The sequence below is a fragment of the Balaenoptera ricei genome, chromosome 3 (genome assembly GCF_028023285.1).
Source record: "Balaenoptera ricei isolate mBalRic1 chromosome 3, mBalRic1.hap2, whole genome shotgun sequence".
Classification (NCBI taxonomy): domain Eukaryota; kingdom Metazoa; phylum Chordata; class Mammalia; order Artiodactyla; family Balaenopteridae; genus Balaenoptera; species Balaenoptera ricei.
The window spans coordinates 4,529,571-4,546,988 of record NC_082641.1 but is presented as its reverse complement, the minus strand read 5'-3'; positions in this window follow the sequence as shown (position 1 = coordinate 4,546,988).

Genomic DNA, 17,418 nt, shown 5'->3' with positions numbered 1-17,418 from the left:
TCTGGTAGGCTTTAAGAAGTCCTTATGCTCAGCTGGCCTCCTAAACCAATTAAATTATGATCAGGCAATGTGGGGTCAGGCACCAGCATTTCTTAAAACTTCTCAAATGTATAGTCAAGGTTGACGGCCAGTAGTTTAAAGTCAACACTGTCTATTGGAAGTCTTGCAAGCCTCATTCCTCAACAAGTAATCAAAGAGACCTCTGATCTCCCTAAAACAGCTCCCCAAAAGCCTGAGCCCTCAACCAGATTCTAATCAAATCTTATTTAGTATGCCATGCTTAACATGTAGCGTGGTCTGGAATCCTGGCTCACAGCAGACTGGAAGCACCACATCAGTGGAAATTGGGAAGCTATTAGAGGGAGGTATGATGACAGGTAGGGAAGTGATAACTGACAACCTGACATGAGTTGGAGAGGCCAAGGGGCCCAACAGCAGACATGGCTCTGCATTAACATTTTCATTATAATGACTTTGAACATCAGGGGAAGATTAAAACCAGTTCAACAGTTCTGCCTAAGACACAGGAAAATGCATATTACATTTTTGGAGAGAAATAGCAGAAGACATGAAAAGAAATATTAGTTTAGGAAAACATGTATTTCAGTTGACTGAAGAATTGATTCACATGAAACTTTTCATTTCTTGATAATACTGGAGGAATGTGGTATTTTTATGGAATAAATCTGCTATTTGATTTACAAACTTGGTTAAAATTTATTTACACAGTTGGCAGAGGACGCTAATTATCTTACCCCTGGTCTCAAGTTGGTGAGATCTGACACATGTTCTGACCTCGGTGAGTGGATCTTCATTCTACTTCCAACTTTATGGTGTAAGATTGCAAAGGAGCTTCCTCAGGTGGACTGCCTTTAGGACAGCTAAGCTGATGGCACTTGACTAAACATGGACAGTTACATGCCTTTTTTACAGCAGCTAAGAGTGTGTTTGGCTCTTGCTGTGCATAGCTCCTCTGCTCTGAAATTCTCAGGGTTTTCCTGGGAGGGTCTGACAGAGCTTGGGATCAGCTGATCTTGAGGTTGAGTTTGTCATTCTGGAAACCCCTGCATAAGCTACCTGTGAAGCTAGGTTTGATCGGGTCTCTCCTGGGTAATCAACATGCAAGAGAGCAGCTGAGAGCATGCATGCACCCCAGGAGCAACCACATTGTGTATACATATATATGCACACGTCAGATTAGATCAGAATAGTGTTTAGTAAAACATATCATCTGCTTTGAATTATTCCAACACATAAACCGAGTTTGCTCGGATTGCCTTTTCAAATTATTCAAAGAAATGCACCATGATGATGGAAGAGTAGTAAACATTGGTAACTAAATGAACTTGAAGAACTCATAAGAGAGACAGAGATAAAGGAAAAATTTTTCCTTTCTTATACATCTGAGGAGCACCAAACCTGTGATAAACACTGTAGGGCAAAGGAATGCAGTGAAAAAAGAACATTTTAGTTGTTTTTTCTTTTTTTCAGACACCTGGCCACATAGGAAGGGCTCATTTGTGTAACAACAGACAGCCCAGAATAACTGGTTAATGCAATTTAACAGGTATAAACAAGCAAACAAACAAACAAATAAACTCTACAAGTACAGTTTGGGAAGAACTGTCTTAATGATCACATAGAAAAGAGGAAAAAGATCAAGGGACTTAGCCGACCATAAGCTCAACAAGAATCCAGAGGGAGGTATATCTCTTTAAAACTAACATGCAATCCTGAGCCAATTTCACCTAAGTCTGTCATCCAAATGAAGGAGAGAAATACCTGTGCTCTGCTCTGCGGTGCTTGTTCCGTATCTGGAGACTTCAGGACCTGAGATGTCAGACACTTTTTGCCAAGTGATTTATTTAAAAAAAATGACTGTTTATGGGAGCCTCATGCTATCAGCTCTTGAAAATGTGGTAGAAAGTTAAGTACAAGACTTTTTAGTAATTAAGAAGAATTTTGTGATAAAACAATCCTGTTATGGATCTCTTGGAGGAAAGACTCAGTCAAATATGCAGGTAATACTGCCACCACTGCGCATTTTGACTATCACCAGCTTATGTCCAGGAGGTATAGTCAAAGGCTTAAAGCAGTGATGCTAACAAGGAAAGTGGAAGGAGAGCAAAGGGGCATGAGGTAGGGATGGAAGGAGAGCCAGTGTAGGGCTGCTACTCAATGTCAAGGGCTTCTGATTGCTCCACATAGATCAGTACTGCATCTCCGGGATTCTCATCCAGAGGAAGGGGCAGTTCAGCTGATTATCTCACATGGTCTCCCAATGGGAAATTCAGATTATGCTTGGCCAGGGCCTCCATGTCTCTAGGGAAGTCCTGGTGCAGGCGGGGGGGTCAGAAGCTGTGCATGGGGGGCATCAGGACAGGTTGAAGAAAAGGGCCCTCAGACTGCCTCTGTGGGAGACGAGCTGGAAACCCCACAGCCCTGGTCATTGCAGTGCTGGTTGGAAGTAGCCAAGACCAGGAGATGCTAAGGGGAACCGAGGTGACGTGCTAGATGTCTGGTTCTCTGTACTTAGGATATGACACTGGAAGAATGTTCCTTTGCAGAAGATAAACCTCCTCAGGTTAGGAACTTGAGACTACAGTCTGAAACCCCATCAAGCACACCCTTCCCACTAGGGGACAAGTTACCAGCTTCCTCTTTCTCGCATGTTTGTGTAGCCCCAGAAAGGCTTCCTCTGAAAATATTTAAAGGAAATCAAGTGATTTCTTCACATGAAAGCATGTGAAGGATTAGAAAGGCTGCCATACTGCCTTTCTGGGGGTGCAGGAAGTGCCTCAGAGAGGCATGGAAAGGCTGAAGCCGGTACGGTGACCCCACAGGAACTGGTGGCAGAGCTTCGTCATCGTTGTGAATGCTTCTCATTGTGATTATGGGTCATTTATCTCATGTATTGGCTTTCCCATCCTTTGAGTGGGTGGGAGTCATGTCTACACTTAATTACCATATGAAATTCCACTTTTGACCAATGGGTTTCATAGTTGTTTCCACCAAAAAACATTGCCCACTTCCCAGCCGTGAACTCTTTTGGCTTTAAACAGAACTTTAAACAAAATCTCTCAAGTTGGGCTTTTATAAAAGTACAATCTTGGTTTGTTCAAATGATCATTTATTAAGAACAAAAAAACCCAAATATGGCCCAGATAACCCTGAGTAGCAAGTACATTTAATTTGAACACGTTGAAAACCAATTGTGCTCATTGGTCAGCCACCAAAAGGTGTAGCAAAGGTCTGAGTGGAAGAAATGAACTCTTGAAAACTGACTACATATTTTCTAAAAATCTTGAGAAATGTGCAGAATAACTGGTGATTGTGAGTAACTTGGAAATGGTATAGCAGCCATGCATTGTGTAATTTTCTTCATTAAATGGTCATAAAGCCAAAAAAATCTTATTGCCAGAGTATTATTTATTTTTATTATTGTGATAAAAGTTGTTCTGTCTCTGTATGTATGGAAAATATAAATAAAACCATTTGCAATTCTGTTTTCAAACATGTGAATAATCATGGTAGTAAAATGAGTGAAGGGCTGGAGGAGATGCCCCCATGACGCAGCCTCTTCCATTTCCATGTGTGGCTACAAACAAAATCCCCATTGTTCTGAAGTTTACCCACCAACACCCAGGTGAAATTGACAAAAAGGTGCAGAAATAGGAGAGAGCAATGGGAGAGGCATTTAAAATTATCCAAGTATAAGTATTGGCCTTTCATTAAAAAGAAGAAGCAGACACATGGTCAAAGAAGGAAAGAAACACATGTGCATGCCAGGTGTTCTCAGCTGACCAACTACAGCCTGCCCGAGAAACTTTTGAGCACTTCCAATCTTTATTTCTGATTAAACCAGACGCTGTGACCCATCTATGTGGAAGCACAATCACGTGGACAAGAAGGGATGGTGAAAGTCTACTCCCTGTTTACATAGCATCTTTATGTGCACCTCACTGTCCTGGGTGATGTCCTACCCATGTCCAGTCCAGTACAATCCCAGACTGCTGAAAGCACCAACCTGAGGAGCAAATACTCATGGGGGTCGTTGTGAGCGAAGTGGGCTGTTTGTGCCCATGGGCAGGATGCTGGGAGCAGTGGTCTCCCGCTGTGCCCAGTGGCCCAGGGCGGTTTCTTCTGTCTGCACCAGGGTTCCCTCTGATTTGCTCAGATCCTGGTGCTAAGGAAGGACATCTGCAATGCATACGTTCACCAGGGCAGCCTGGTTGGCCAGGGAGTGAGAGTGAGCTGGAGCAGGTCAAGTCTTCTCTGGAGGAGGGCTGCTGGAGCTTCTGGGGCAGGGCTGCCTCCCCAGCTCTAACTACAAGGACAGAGGAAATGGGCCCGGGACTTCCAGATCCGATTTCCTGGAACTCCTCATGTGGGGATGACTCTGTGTCCCAAAAGACTTTGTAGGAACAGAGGGACAACATTCAGAATAGGGGCTGCTACCCTGGGACTCATGGTAGACCTCCAATTGCTGTGTGCATGCAGGGGACCCATAGATACCCCAGCGCAGCCCCATGGGCATCTTGGCTGCAAAGAAGAAAGCTGTTCTGGATACCATCCTTGCACCAGGTAACCTCCCAACTGCAGAGCCATGAAAATGCTGGGACCTGTGCAGGGAGCACGGTGCTGCCTTTCCTTTGCTGACCCTGCCGTGGACATGGCTTTGTTTCGATTCTCCTGTGCCAGTAGGAAGTGCACAGCATGTTCTTAGCAATGAGATGTTAAGATCTGTCTGTTCCCTAGGGTTGAGCACACCTCAGAGGGATGAAACTTGAGCTGGAAGGTTCTCTCCAGTAGAACACAGTCTCCCCGATGTGTGGCACTTCACTTCTTTATTGAAAATACTCTTCCAAATGGTTCTGTGACACCAGGAGGTTATATTATGACAGAGCTGTTTGGCTGTTGTGTTAGAATCAGCCATTCGGCTCCAGGAAGGTGATTTGTCAGTGCTTTTATTTTATTTTATCTTATTTTTTTTTTATTGAAGTATAGTTGATTTACAATGTTGTGTTACTTTGTCAGTGCTTTTAGCTGGTTGGTGCTCTGGCTCCTCAGTAGGAGAGGTATGCACTGTCGTTCTTCACACTTAATGAGACAGGATCTAGGGAGGTCAGCTCACTTCCCTGGGTGGGTCACCTGTTGCATCAGGGACCCAAGACCCTCCCGTCATGCCTTGTGCTACTGCCCTGAAAGATCTTTCTGGATGAATTGGAAAGGGAGTGGGAAATACTTAATTCAGCAGCACATCTGGATCAGATGCCAAACTAAGTGAAAAGCAGCAGGGAAATTCATCCTCAGATCTATCTTGCTTTATTCAGACTGAAAGCTGCTACCGCAATGCAAGGCTACCCACGGCTGTGCTCAGGTCGTTTCCAAGAAGAAACAAAGATCTGGAGGTGAGGGCAAGAGGGACGAGATGGCAAGGCCAGAATCCAGGCTGTGAAAATGAAACACTGGAGCTCAAACAACCATGAGTTCCATCTCTGGCCACCCTGATGAGCCTGGCAAAGTGGAGGCACCACGACACATCATGCTGGACAAGAGGGGACAAGGAGGAGGGGTGTGTGCACAGATGAGAGGATGAGGTCGAAGATGAAGGAGTAGAGAGAATAAGAAGCACATCAGGTAAATCAGGAAATGAAAGAAAAGAGTGTTTATTTTTATTTTATTCGAAGTGTTGTGTAACCAGCAGCCTGGCTAGTTTGCAGTGTAATGTTCTCACTTCTTCAGAAAACAAAAATGGTATGATTCTCAATTTTTTTCCTTTGCAGTTCAAATGGATACGTGACACACGCAGAAAGATAAAGACATGAAGACCTACAAAATTCATACAGAAATCTGGAACTCCAAATAACAAAAAATACTAGCACACGTAGAACACAGGAAAGCACATTTCTCTGGAACTCTCCTAGCCCAAAGGAATCATTTCCTGCTGTTTTCTTTGAGGTCCTTTCTGAGGTTGAGGGGTCAGTGTTACCCTGAGTGCTGGGGACCTGGAAGGCCAAGCCGCTCAACTGGTGGCCCTGGGACCCTACGCATCCCGCTGTAAGTGAGCGTGGAGAGGCTGAGCCCGGCACTCTCCCCTTGCTCACCACCCTCCTCCCGCTTTCTATTCTCCTGCTTCTCTTCTTTCTTCCTCCTTGTTTTCTCGCTCATCTAAGATCTCAGAGCCAGGGTGAAGCTCGGCACCTGCTGCTGTAATAAATGGCAGCCCTCTGCAGATGGACCAGCACCACGGCTCCAACTCGAGAAGCTTGTCATCCCTTCCAGCGCATCAATAAACTTCCACCATGTTTATCTTGACATTTCAGTACTTCACGGCTGGGGTTTAATTTCCGGGTGTGCTGCAGCGTGAAGAAATACCGTATCTTTGCTTTGGATAATAGACTCAGATTTTTTTAAAATTTCATCCAACACAGTCTCTGTCAGACCCTTTGAATTCACACTGCCTGGGGAAGGTAAACATAATGTCCTCCTGTGCACCATCAAATCACGGTTCCCAGGGATCCTCGCCCAACCCCCGCCTCTGGCCTTTCCTGGCTGCATGTCCACCCATGTGGCACACCACATCCGCTGTCTCACCATCCAGATATTTTTTTCGGGGTCACATCATAACATTCTCTGTGGATAAACCATTTCAACTCTGACAGAATGGCCCATACGGTAAAACAATAACACGCTATCTGTTTCCCAAAGACACCAACACTCATTATAAAGAAGAGCCACTGAATTTCTAATGAAGAACAGGAGAAAGGGAGGGTCCCTAAAAACAGATGTTACAAAAATAGCCTATGCCATTAAGGCAGCAAAACAATATGAAAACGGAAGGCACTTGAGACCAGTGTGTATTTCCATAATATATGGAAATGGCTCTTTTCTACGTTTAATGGCCATCAGGAACACCATTAAGAACGTGCCCCCTCTCCTTCTTCCTTTATATCGTCAAATTAGAAATCCCTACATCATTCTGTGTTTTTTTGTTTCATACTCGTTTAATTTATTGACCTGTGATCTGTTGTTTTCTTTGATAGATATCCGGGGATGTACAGCAAGCCCAGGAAAGTCTGGACTGGAATAAACACCGATTGTTTGTGGCGTGTTGTGTTCGTAATAACCCCACCGCAGGCTGCCTTCATCCAGGGGTCTTTCCCACAGTTCTCCTTCTCCCCCTGGTGGGGGCAGCTGGCAGAATCAGCAAGTCCAGGGTCTTTTTCAGCTGACTCTTCAGCACCCCAACCTGACATAGTGGCCCTGACATTCACCATGAGCCCAGTTTTAATTCTTTCCTCAAGTGATTGTTTTGAAAGGAAGACACATATTGTGGCTGCAAAGAATGCATCACTCTGGGCCTCACTTTCGATGTGAATAAAACGTGTGAAGGGCGAGTGGAGGCTCCTCCTGAGGTCTGCCTGGGAGACACGTGCAGGGCTGGTTTGGTATTCTGGTAGAGGCCGCAAAACCCCCAGCACACCGTGCCTCCTATGAGAGCATGCTGCGGTCAGTGGTTCCCAAGTCTGCTGTTCAGCATGCCCTGTGCACCCGCTCATGCATTTATTCACTGAATATATTCTGTCTACTGAGGCAGCAGGGAAGCCAAGTTTAGTGGGACACACTCTCTGCTATGAGGAGCCAATATCATTACAATTCCAGATGACTAATGATATAAAAGAGCACAGAAGTAATCACTCTGCTGGCGGCACCCAGGGAGAGCTCCTCGGAAGACAGGGTGGTTGATTTAGACATTACATGGTAAGGAGGGGTTGGACAGAGAGAGAAGAGGGAGAAAAGGTTTCCAAAGAGAGAACCAGCTGCCCTCGAAGCATGAAGGCTCCAGGAGCACTGGGGTCACTAGGGCCCAGAGTGGCAGGACCCTGAGCTGAAGCAGAAGGAGGCGGTCCTTCTGAGGTTGCAACAGAGGTTGCATCATGACCTTCATTTTTACCCAAATTTTACCCTCAGACAATGGGAGGCCCTATGGACTTTTAAAGTCTAGCAGTGGCATGAGCAGATATTTGCTTACAGATCCTAACTAGGGACCACGTGGAAAAGAGAATGGAAGAAACAGGTCAGAATATTGGCACAGCAGTGAGGGCCTGAGTGACAGCCTGATGCTGGGAGTGGAGAAGTGCTGCCTTTGGTGGTTCTATCAGATGGAATTGATAGAACTTGGAGAGGAAAAGAGCCATTAAGGACGATGATGAGATCCATGGCTTAGTGACTGGGAACAGAGTGGTGACATTAATTAGGACAAGAAATATAAGGGTAGGAACAAGAGATAAAAGTGTTCTCTATTTCTCATGCAGGGCAGGGGAGAAAGGCCTCAGGTGGAACAAATAGGGGATCTCTTGCTTTCACCAATCATCTAGAAGTCCCTGTAGAATTACAACCATTGAGAAATAGAAGACATCCACTAGTGGGGAAGGGAAACACACAGAAACTTCACAGTAACCAAGATAAACAGGGATGCTGTAGCAAGTTGACCAAAACAGCAAACATATGGAAAAGGAAAAAGGAAAACACACACAAAGCTAATAAACTTAAGTAAGATGGAGGGAATAAAGTCAAGTAAGTCCATTAGAATATGCATGTATACAATTCTCTCTTTTTTGGTAAACTTTTTATTTGATATATTTTCAATTTTACAGAAAAGATGTAAGTATATTATAAAGAGCTTTCTATATAACCTCCATCAGAACCATCAATCATTATTATTTTGTCACATTTATTTTATCATCTTCTATTTTATCATCTTTTAATATTATTTTATAATATTTTTCTGAACTATTTGAGGGTATGTTATACACAGGGTGACCCTTTACCCTTAAATAGTTCAATGTGAATTCCCTAAGAAGAGGGATATTCTCTAACATAACCACAGTAAAATTGTCAAAATCAGGAAATTCATGCCTCATTAACTAATCTGTATTCCACATTCATATTTCACCAGTTGTCTCTATAATATAATTTACAGCTATTTTTTTCTGTTCGGGATCCAATTTGGGATTGCACATTTCATTCAGTTGTCATATATAATCAATCTCCCCCAATGTGGAAGAACTCCTCAACCTTTCTTTGACTGTCAAGACATTGACATTTTTAAGGAATTGAGGCCAGTTATTTTGTAGAGTCACCTTCAGTTTGGGTTTGCTTAACTTTTCCCCATCAGTAGATTTAGCTTGTTATGTATTTTGTAACAACGTTACAGAAGTGATGTTGTATCCTTCTCTGAACATCATATCAAAAGCCACAGGATGTCCTTTGTCTCTCCGTTTGTAAAAGTACCTTTGATAATTTCATTAAAGTGGTGCCAACCAGGTTGTTCCTTCATAAAGTTATTATTTTTCCACTTGTAATTAGTCATTTGTGGAGAGATGCTTTGAGACCATGAACGTATCCTGTCCTTTTTCAGTCTCTTACCCACTGATATTAGCAACCAATGATGTGGGGAGAGAGAACAAGAAACAAGAAGGCTACAGAGCAATATTAATATCAGATAGGGCAGGATTTAATATTGAAAACTCTAAACAATATAGAGATATTATACCAAGAGCAAAAGTCCCAATTTGTGAATAAAGCACATCAGTAATAAACCTTAATACTCCAAACAAATTGACATAGAGAAAAACTAGAAGTATAAGCATAATAATGTGATGAAAGACTTTTATGAACATCACTCAATCAGATATTTCCCCAAAGAAAATAATAAGAACATAGATTAATTTTAAAAGTTAATTAAAATTTATAAATGTGTAAGTAAGTAATAAGTGTACAGAGAAAGGTACATTCTTTAGAGAGTGTTTTGTATGTTTATATGTGGATTATTTACAAAAATTGGTAAGTACTTAGCTACAAAAGCCATAGCTCATCTTTAAAAATAAAGGATTTTTTTAGTTCATTTCCTCTGATTATGATCTGATAAGTCAGAAATAAGTGATAAAAGATAAGGAAAAAAAACCTTGACTCTTCACATATTGAGAAACCCTCTGTTAGATAACTCATGAATTAAAGAAAAAATTAAAACGGAAATTAAAATTATTTAGAAAGAAATAAAAAGAGAATTTTTTTTTTTAAAAAGAGAATTTTATACCAAAACCTGTGATGCAAAATAAATGCTATGTATGATGATTGCTACCGTTATTCAAGAAGAAAAGCTATGTATAAAAAAATACTTGTGTTCACCTCAATAAACTGGGAAAAAAGCCAAAGAACACAAAGAATCAAAGAGAAATAAATAAAAGGATGTTAAAAAATGCAATATGAAACAATGAAAACAATAACTGAAATGAAATAATAAACCCAAATCTGTTTTTTTTTAAAATCAATATGATAGATAAACTTTTCACAAGCTTCAGTAAACACATTACTGGAATCTTAAACATAAGCCCATCAGGAGAATATATCCACCACACAAAATGCATGAGCAATAAGGTTGGGCAGCTAAATATATGTCATCTTGAAGTATCTATCTCTCTAGTCTCAAAATACCTAAGAAACTACCCCACACTTTTTAGATGACCTGACTGCAAAAAGGATGTAATCACACTGCAGGCTAGTCTGACCACTCTTTCAAAGGCAGTGTTGGGGAACAAATAATCTTCCTCTCCCTGCTTTTAGTTTTAAAAGATTTATCCCCAACCTCTGTCCTCCCCATACTTCCTCTGCATACCTCAGGCATTCACACATGCCCTCCTTCCCCTTCTTGGCCAACATTTCACAGCCACGCCAGGAGGTGTGGACCAAGATGGGACACATTTCTGTTTCAGTGAATCCACTCCAGTGTTCTGAGCCTTGGTTTTAGGGCTGCTTGAAAGAATTCAGATGTGATGTTTCCATGATATTATCATATAAGGAAGTTCTTACTTATACCTCATGGATGGATATCATGTTTTCACTTAACACGGACAATTGTTTTTGTTACGTTCTCAGACTTTAAATATGGTACATGCAAATTGTAAAAATGAACAAAACACAACCTTCTCATTTCTGCATATAAAACATAGAAATCTCACCAGGCTGGATCTTGTAGACATCATCGGGAAACACACCAGCACAGAGATGTAAATGGCAGAGGGCAGTTGTGAGAACAGCTCTGTGATGTGCCCTGGGGATCTGGCTTTGAGTCTTCCTGAGTTGTAGTTTCAGGAACTCAAGAGGTGAATAAAGAGTGCTGTGGTTAAAGCATGGACTTGGGAACAAGAGTGTTTGTGTTTGAATCCTGGCTTTGTTACTCATTAGTTGTATAACTTTAGTCAAATTAATTTTTGTTTCTCTGCTTCAGTTTCCCATCTGTAAAAAAGGTAATAATAATGTTTTTCTTATACGGTTTCCTTATATGGGGATTAAGTGGGATATGATGTAAAGTGCTCAGAACATTGATTGACACACAAGAAGTGCTATGTTTAGCTGTAATTATTTCAAGCTAGATCAATACTTTGGGGGAGAAGCATTTTAATTTATTGCACATTTTTATTTCATTTTTGTAATGGAAAAATAAGATATGGAAAACACTGAGTCTTAATAAATCAGGATTTTGCTTGTAAAGATTATTATGAAATGTGGGTTTTGGGAACTAAGTTTCCAGTAATAATGGTGAGAAGATGTTGGGAAATTCCCCCCACAGAATAAAAGAACAAAACTGGTCAAAGTATTAAAAACAGCTATTTCAGGACACTGAGAAATGACCAAAGTAGGTAACAACATGAGGAATATTTTCTCATGAAAAAGTGTTACTGCATTAGATTAGAAAGGTGATGTGTAGCCTTCTTGCCTGTGGACATCTCCATTCAAATCTGGCAGCAAAAAACACAAACCTCTACTTACTAGGGGTGACAAACTTCATTTGAGGTGAAGGCAGAGCAGCTACAAAGTTAGGTGGAGAATTTTGAAGCAAGAAATCAATAGACAAGTGAACAAACTCACCACATACCCACAGATGACTGCTAAATTGTGCATGCAGGTAGGAGACCTCAAGGGGACTGACTAAAAGCAAAAGGCTGGAGAGACTCATAAGTTTGTTGTGCTTTGAATGTGTTCCTCACCAACATAGATCTGGAAGTCAATCACAAAATTCCTACTAGCTTGAGTGAAGAGTGTAACATCTGCCCAAATTATTATCTGACCCTTAGACTACACAAGTATAAGGGAGACCCATATGGCTCCAGCTTGAAATTATATGAGCAGAAACAACAGTGATTTCATGAGGATAGGTTTCACAGTTTATGTCTAGGTAAATCAATTGCCTGTTAAAACAAAATGGCAAAAACTCTCAGAAAGACAAAACAGAATCAAGAATTCTACAAAAGTATCCCTAAAATGTCCAGTTTTCAAGCTAGAATTACTAGACTTTCAAAGAAATAGGAAAGTGCACTATATAATAAGGAAAAAATTGTCAATAAAAAAGACTCCAAACATATTCAGACATTGGGTTTAGCAGGCAGAAATTTGAAAGTAGTTATTAAATGTATTTTCTAATATTAAAAAATGTACAAAGAATTAAGGAAAATATGAAAATAATATATGAACAAATATGTAATCTCAACACACAAGTGGAAACAATTAAAAGTAAGTGGATACCAAATGTAAAATAGATAGCTAGTGAGAAGCAGCCACATAGCACAGGGAGATCAGCTTGGTGCTTTGTGACCACCTAGAGGGGTGGGATAGGGAGGGTGGGAGGGAGAAGCAAGAGGGAGGGGATATGGGGATATATGTTTATGTATAGCTGATTCACTGTGTTATACAGCAGAAACTAACACACCATTGTAAAGCAATTATACTCCAATAAAGATTTTTTTAAAAAAATGTAAGTGGAGATTTTAGACTGAAAAGTGAAATAACTGAAACAAAAAGTTGGGTCAAAGAGCAGATTCAAGATGACAGAAGAAAGAAACCATGAACTAGAAGATAGAGCAATGAAAATTACCCAATACATAAAGAGAGAAAACATGTAAAAGATAATATATTTTCAGAGATCTCTGGCACAATAGCAAAAATTTCAACATATTTGTAATTGGAGTCCCAGGAGAGGAGGAGAGAGAGAAAGAGGCAGAAAAAATATTTTTAAAACTAACAGATGAAATGCCTCGAATTTGGTGAAAATCTAACTTACAGATCTAAGGATGTTAGTGAACCTAAAATAAAATAAATACAAAGAAAATAAAACCTAGAAACAAGACAGGTAAAATGCTGAAAGACAAAGAGAAAGACAAATCTTAAAAGCATCAAGAGAACATCGACCCATCACACACAGTGGGACAATACAATTAATGTGACTTCTCATTAGATGTTGTAGAGGTAAGAAGACATTGGGATGGCATAATTCAAGGTGCTGAAAGAAGGAAAAAGTAACTCATCAAGCAACAATTCAATACCCAGCAAAATGATTCTTCAAAAAAAAAAAAAAAGTTGTAAGCAAAAGACACTGTCAGGAAAATAATAACAGAGAAAATTTGTTGCTAGCAAGACTGCCCCAAAAGAAATACTAAGAGAAGCCTTTTAAGCTGAAGGAAATGTCACAGAGGGTAACTTTGATCTGAAAGCTAGAATAAAATATACCAGAAAGAGTAAATAGGTAGGTAAATATTTTTAAAAGTTTTTAATTTTTTCTCTTAATTTCTTTAAAAGACATATGTTTGTTTGAAGTAAAATTGTCACACTGTAGAGTAGGCCCTCTGTATCTGTGAGTTTGTTATCTGTGAGTTCTGCCATAAATCAAAAAACATTCCAGAAAATTCCAAAAAGCAAAACTTGAATTTTCCCTGCACCTGACAACAATTTACATAGCATTTACATTGTATTTGCAACTATCTACATAGCATTTACATAGTATTGGGTATTATAAGTAATCTAGAGATGATTTAAAGTATATGGGAGGATGTGCATAGGTTATATGTAAATACTATGCCATTTTATATAAAGGACTTGAGTATGCTTGAATTTTGTTATCCGTGGTGGGGTCCTGAAATTAATCATTCAAGGATACCAGGGGACAACTGTATTTTTGGAATTATAATGTAAAGGCATGAAATATGTACAACAGGAAGGGAAGGGTGTAATGGAGATAGAAGGTTGCTAAGTTTCTATATATTACCGGAAGTAAGTTAATATTAACTTGGAGTAGATTTTGCAAAGTTAAAGGTTGATATTATAATACCTAGAACAACCACTGAAAAACATATACAGGAATATAGCTAAAAAGTAAAAAGAGAAAATGTGCACTAAAATATCTGTGTAAAATGAAAGAAATTAGTAATCGGGACAGAGGATTGAAAAGAGATAAGAAACAACATAATGGTAGATATCAATTCAACCATATCAATAATCACATTAGATGTGAATGTAATAAATAATTGAATCAAAGTTATAACTTTTCAAACTTCATGAGAAGGCAAGATACAATTATATGCTGCCTGAAAGAGAAGCACTTTAAACTCAAGGACATAGCTGGGATGAAAGGAAAGGATGTAAAAATATATCCTGCAAACACTAAGCATACAGGAAATAGAATGGCTATTTAAATATCAGACAAAACATACCTTAAGGTAAACTAGAGAAAAAAATTAGCATTTCATAATGATAAAAGAGAAACTAGAGAAGGAACATATAAAAATTATAATTTTTTTATGTAGTAAAAAAATGACTTTTTTCATCTTTTTTTCTAATTTTATTTATTTTTATTTATTTGTGGCTGCATTGGGTCTTTGTTGCTGCGCACAGGCTTTCTCTAGTTGCGGCAAGCAGAGGCTACTCTTTGTTGTGGTGCACAGGCTTCTCATTGTGGTGGCTTCTCTTGTAGAGCATGGGCTCTAGACGTGTGGGCTTCAGTAGTTGTGGCACATGGGCTCAGTAGTTATGGCTCGTGGGCTCTAGAGCGCAAGCTCAGTAGTTGTGGTGCACAGGCTTAGTTGCTTCACAGCATGTGGGATCTTCCCGGACCAGAGCTCAAACCCATGTCCCCTGCACTGGCAGGCAGATTCTTAACCACTGCACCACCAGGGAAGTCCCCAAAATTATAAATGTTTAAGCGCATAAAAACAGACCTTCATAATATATGAAGCAAGAACTGGCAAAATTGAAAGAAAACTAGAAATGTCAACCATTATATATGGAGATTGTAGTATATCTCTTTCAGTAAGTAATGGAACAAACCCCTAAGCATAGTAGAGCAGCACGTTCCATCAACTTGGATTAATGAAATCTACAAAACAGCTGTGTACCCAAACAGCTGTGTCTACATACTTTGCAAATTCAAATGGAACTTTCCCTAGGATAGACCTTATTCTGGGCCACACACCAAGGCTCAGTGAATTGATCTATATGTTAGATCAGTTGATCATACTGTTATGCCAATACTTTACTCTTTCATTACTATAATTTCATAGCCAACTTTGAAATCAGGTAAGTCCACTGCCTTTGTTCTCTTATTTTCAAATTATTTTGTTACCCTAGGTATTTTGCATTTCCATGTACATTTTAAATCAGTTTGCCAATTTCTGTAAAATGCCTGATGGGGTTTTGATAGAGATTATCTTGTAGCTACACATCAACTTGGAGAAAATTCCCATACTGACAATGTTGAGTCTTCTAATCAAAGAACTTAATACATCTCTATTTATTCATTTCTGTTAGCAGTTTTGTGGATTTTAGTGAAGAGGTTTTGCACATATTTCTTATATGTATTTTTAGTTATTTTTTATGTTATGGTAAATATATATATATATTTTTAATTCCAATTTTGAATTTTTTGGCTACTACTGCAGAGAAATAGAATTGTTTTTATATATAGACCTTGTGTCCTACAATCTTGTTAAACTCTCATTTGTTTTAGTAGCTTTTTTTTTGTTGTTCCTTAGGACTTTTTACATACAAAATTATGTTATCTGCAAATAGAGATTTTCTTATTCCTTCCCAGCTGTATGTCTTTTTTTTTTTCTTGCATTATTGCATGAGCTAGTACATCCTATACAATGTTAAATGGAAGTGGTGAAAGCAGACATCTCTGCTTTATTTGTGAGCACTAGTCTTTTTCCATTAAATATGTGGTTAGCTATTGGTTTTTCATAGATGCCCTCTATCTGGTGGAGGAAATTTCTTTCCATTCCTAATTTCCTGAAAAAAAATTTTTTTTTAATCATGAATGTATACTGTACTGAATTCAGTGAAATGCTTTTTCTGCAAATAGTCCTGAGGGAATTTGAGGGATAATATGATTGTTCTAAAACTTGACTGATGTGGTAATTGCATAATTGTATACTTTTATCATAACTATCAAACTATGTTTAAATTGGGTGAATTTTATTTTATATAAAATACATCTTATTAAGCTGTGTAAAATTATTTGTGGTGAGGGACAGATCACCATTATTAAGCTATAATGGTGACAGCAATGCTAATAGTCACAGTTACTTAGTAAGGACATGAAGGAGGTATTAACTTACATTTTATAGTCACCACTATGGGAGAGAGCAGATTCTGGCTGAGGACAAATACATCCTGGCTCGTGGGGTACCTTGTGGAGCATGTTTTGAGTAATATCTCCCAAGATGGAGGGAAAATGTCTATTGCCCTTAAATTCTGTTTCAGGCATATATATATACATATATATGTGTGTATATATATATGTATATATATATAAAATACATGTATATATGAATATATATATGTCACTTCATGAAAAGTAATTTTAGTAACTGCTTATTTATTCCTTACTAGACTATAAGTTGTATGAGTTGGGAGAACACATTTGTATCTTCACAAATGCTGTTTTCAGTACTTATCCCAGTGTCCTGGGAATCTTAGTGGGTAACAAATATCTGTTCAACAAATAAAAGAATTATTTTAAAACTCTCATGATTTTGCCAAGAAGAACAAAAAAATTGCATGATTTAATATCTGCTCCCAAGACAGTGAGCCCATACGCGACAGTAACTATAGTAACTACAGTATGTTTCAGTGTGCTATCCTGAATTTCTGGCAAAGTCCACATCCTGAAGCCTCTCCCTCCATGTTCTCTTTCATTGGGCTGATGTCATTCCACTGACAAATTTTAAACCATCCACACTGTGTTGTCGTTGGTAAAATTGAGTGGAGCCACACCAAATCATAGCTTCACCACTGTGTGATTCAGAATGAAATGACTTAACCACTGTAAGTCTTAGTTTTTTACTCATAAAATGGGAATATCAGTAACTTGCAAGAAAAAGCAGTGCATATCTCAGGGCTCCTGGCACAGCGCTTGGTGCAGGGTTCTTGCTCATGCCTGTGCTGTGTGCATGTGTGTGTGTGTGTGTGTGTGTGGGCATGTACATGAACCATTATGGTAGCTACACACTCCTTAATCACTTAAAAACACAAGCTTCCTGATGTGCAGACCTTTCATTCTAACAGGATTCAATGCTTTAAAAG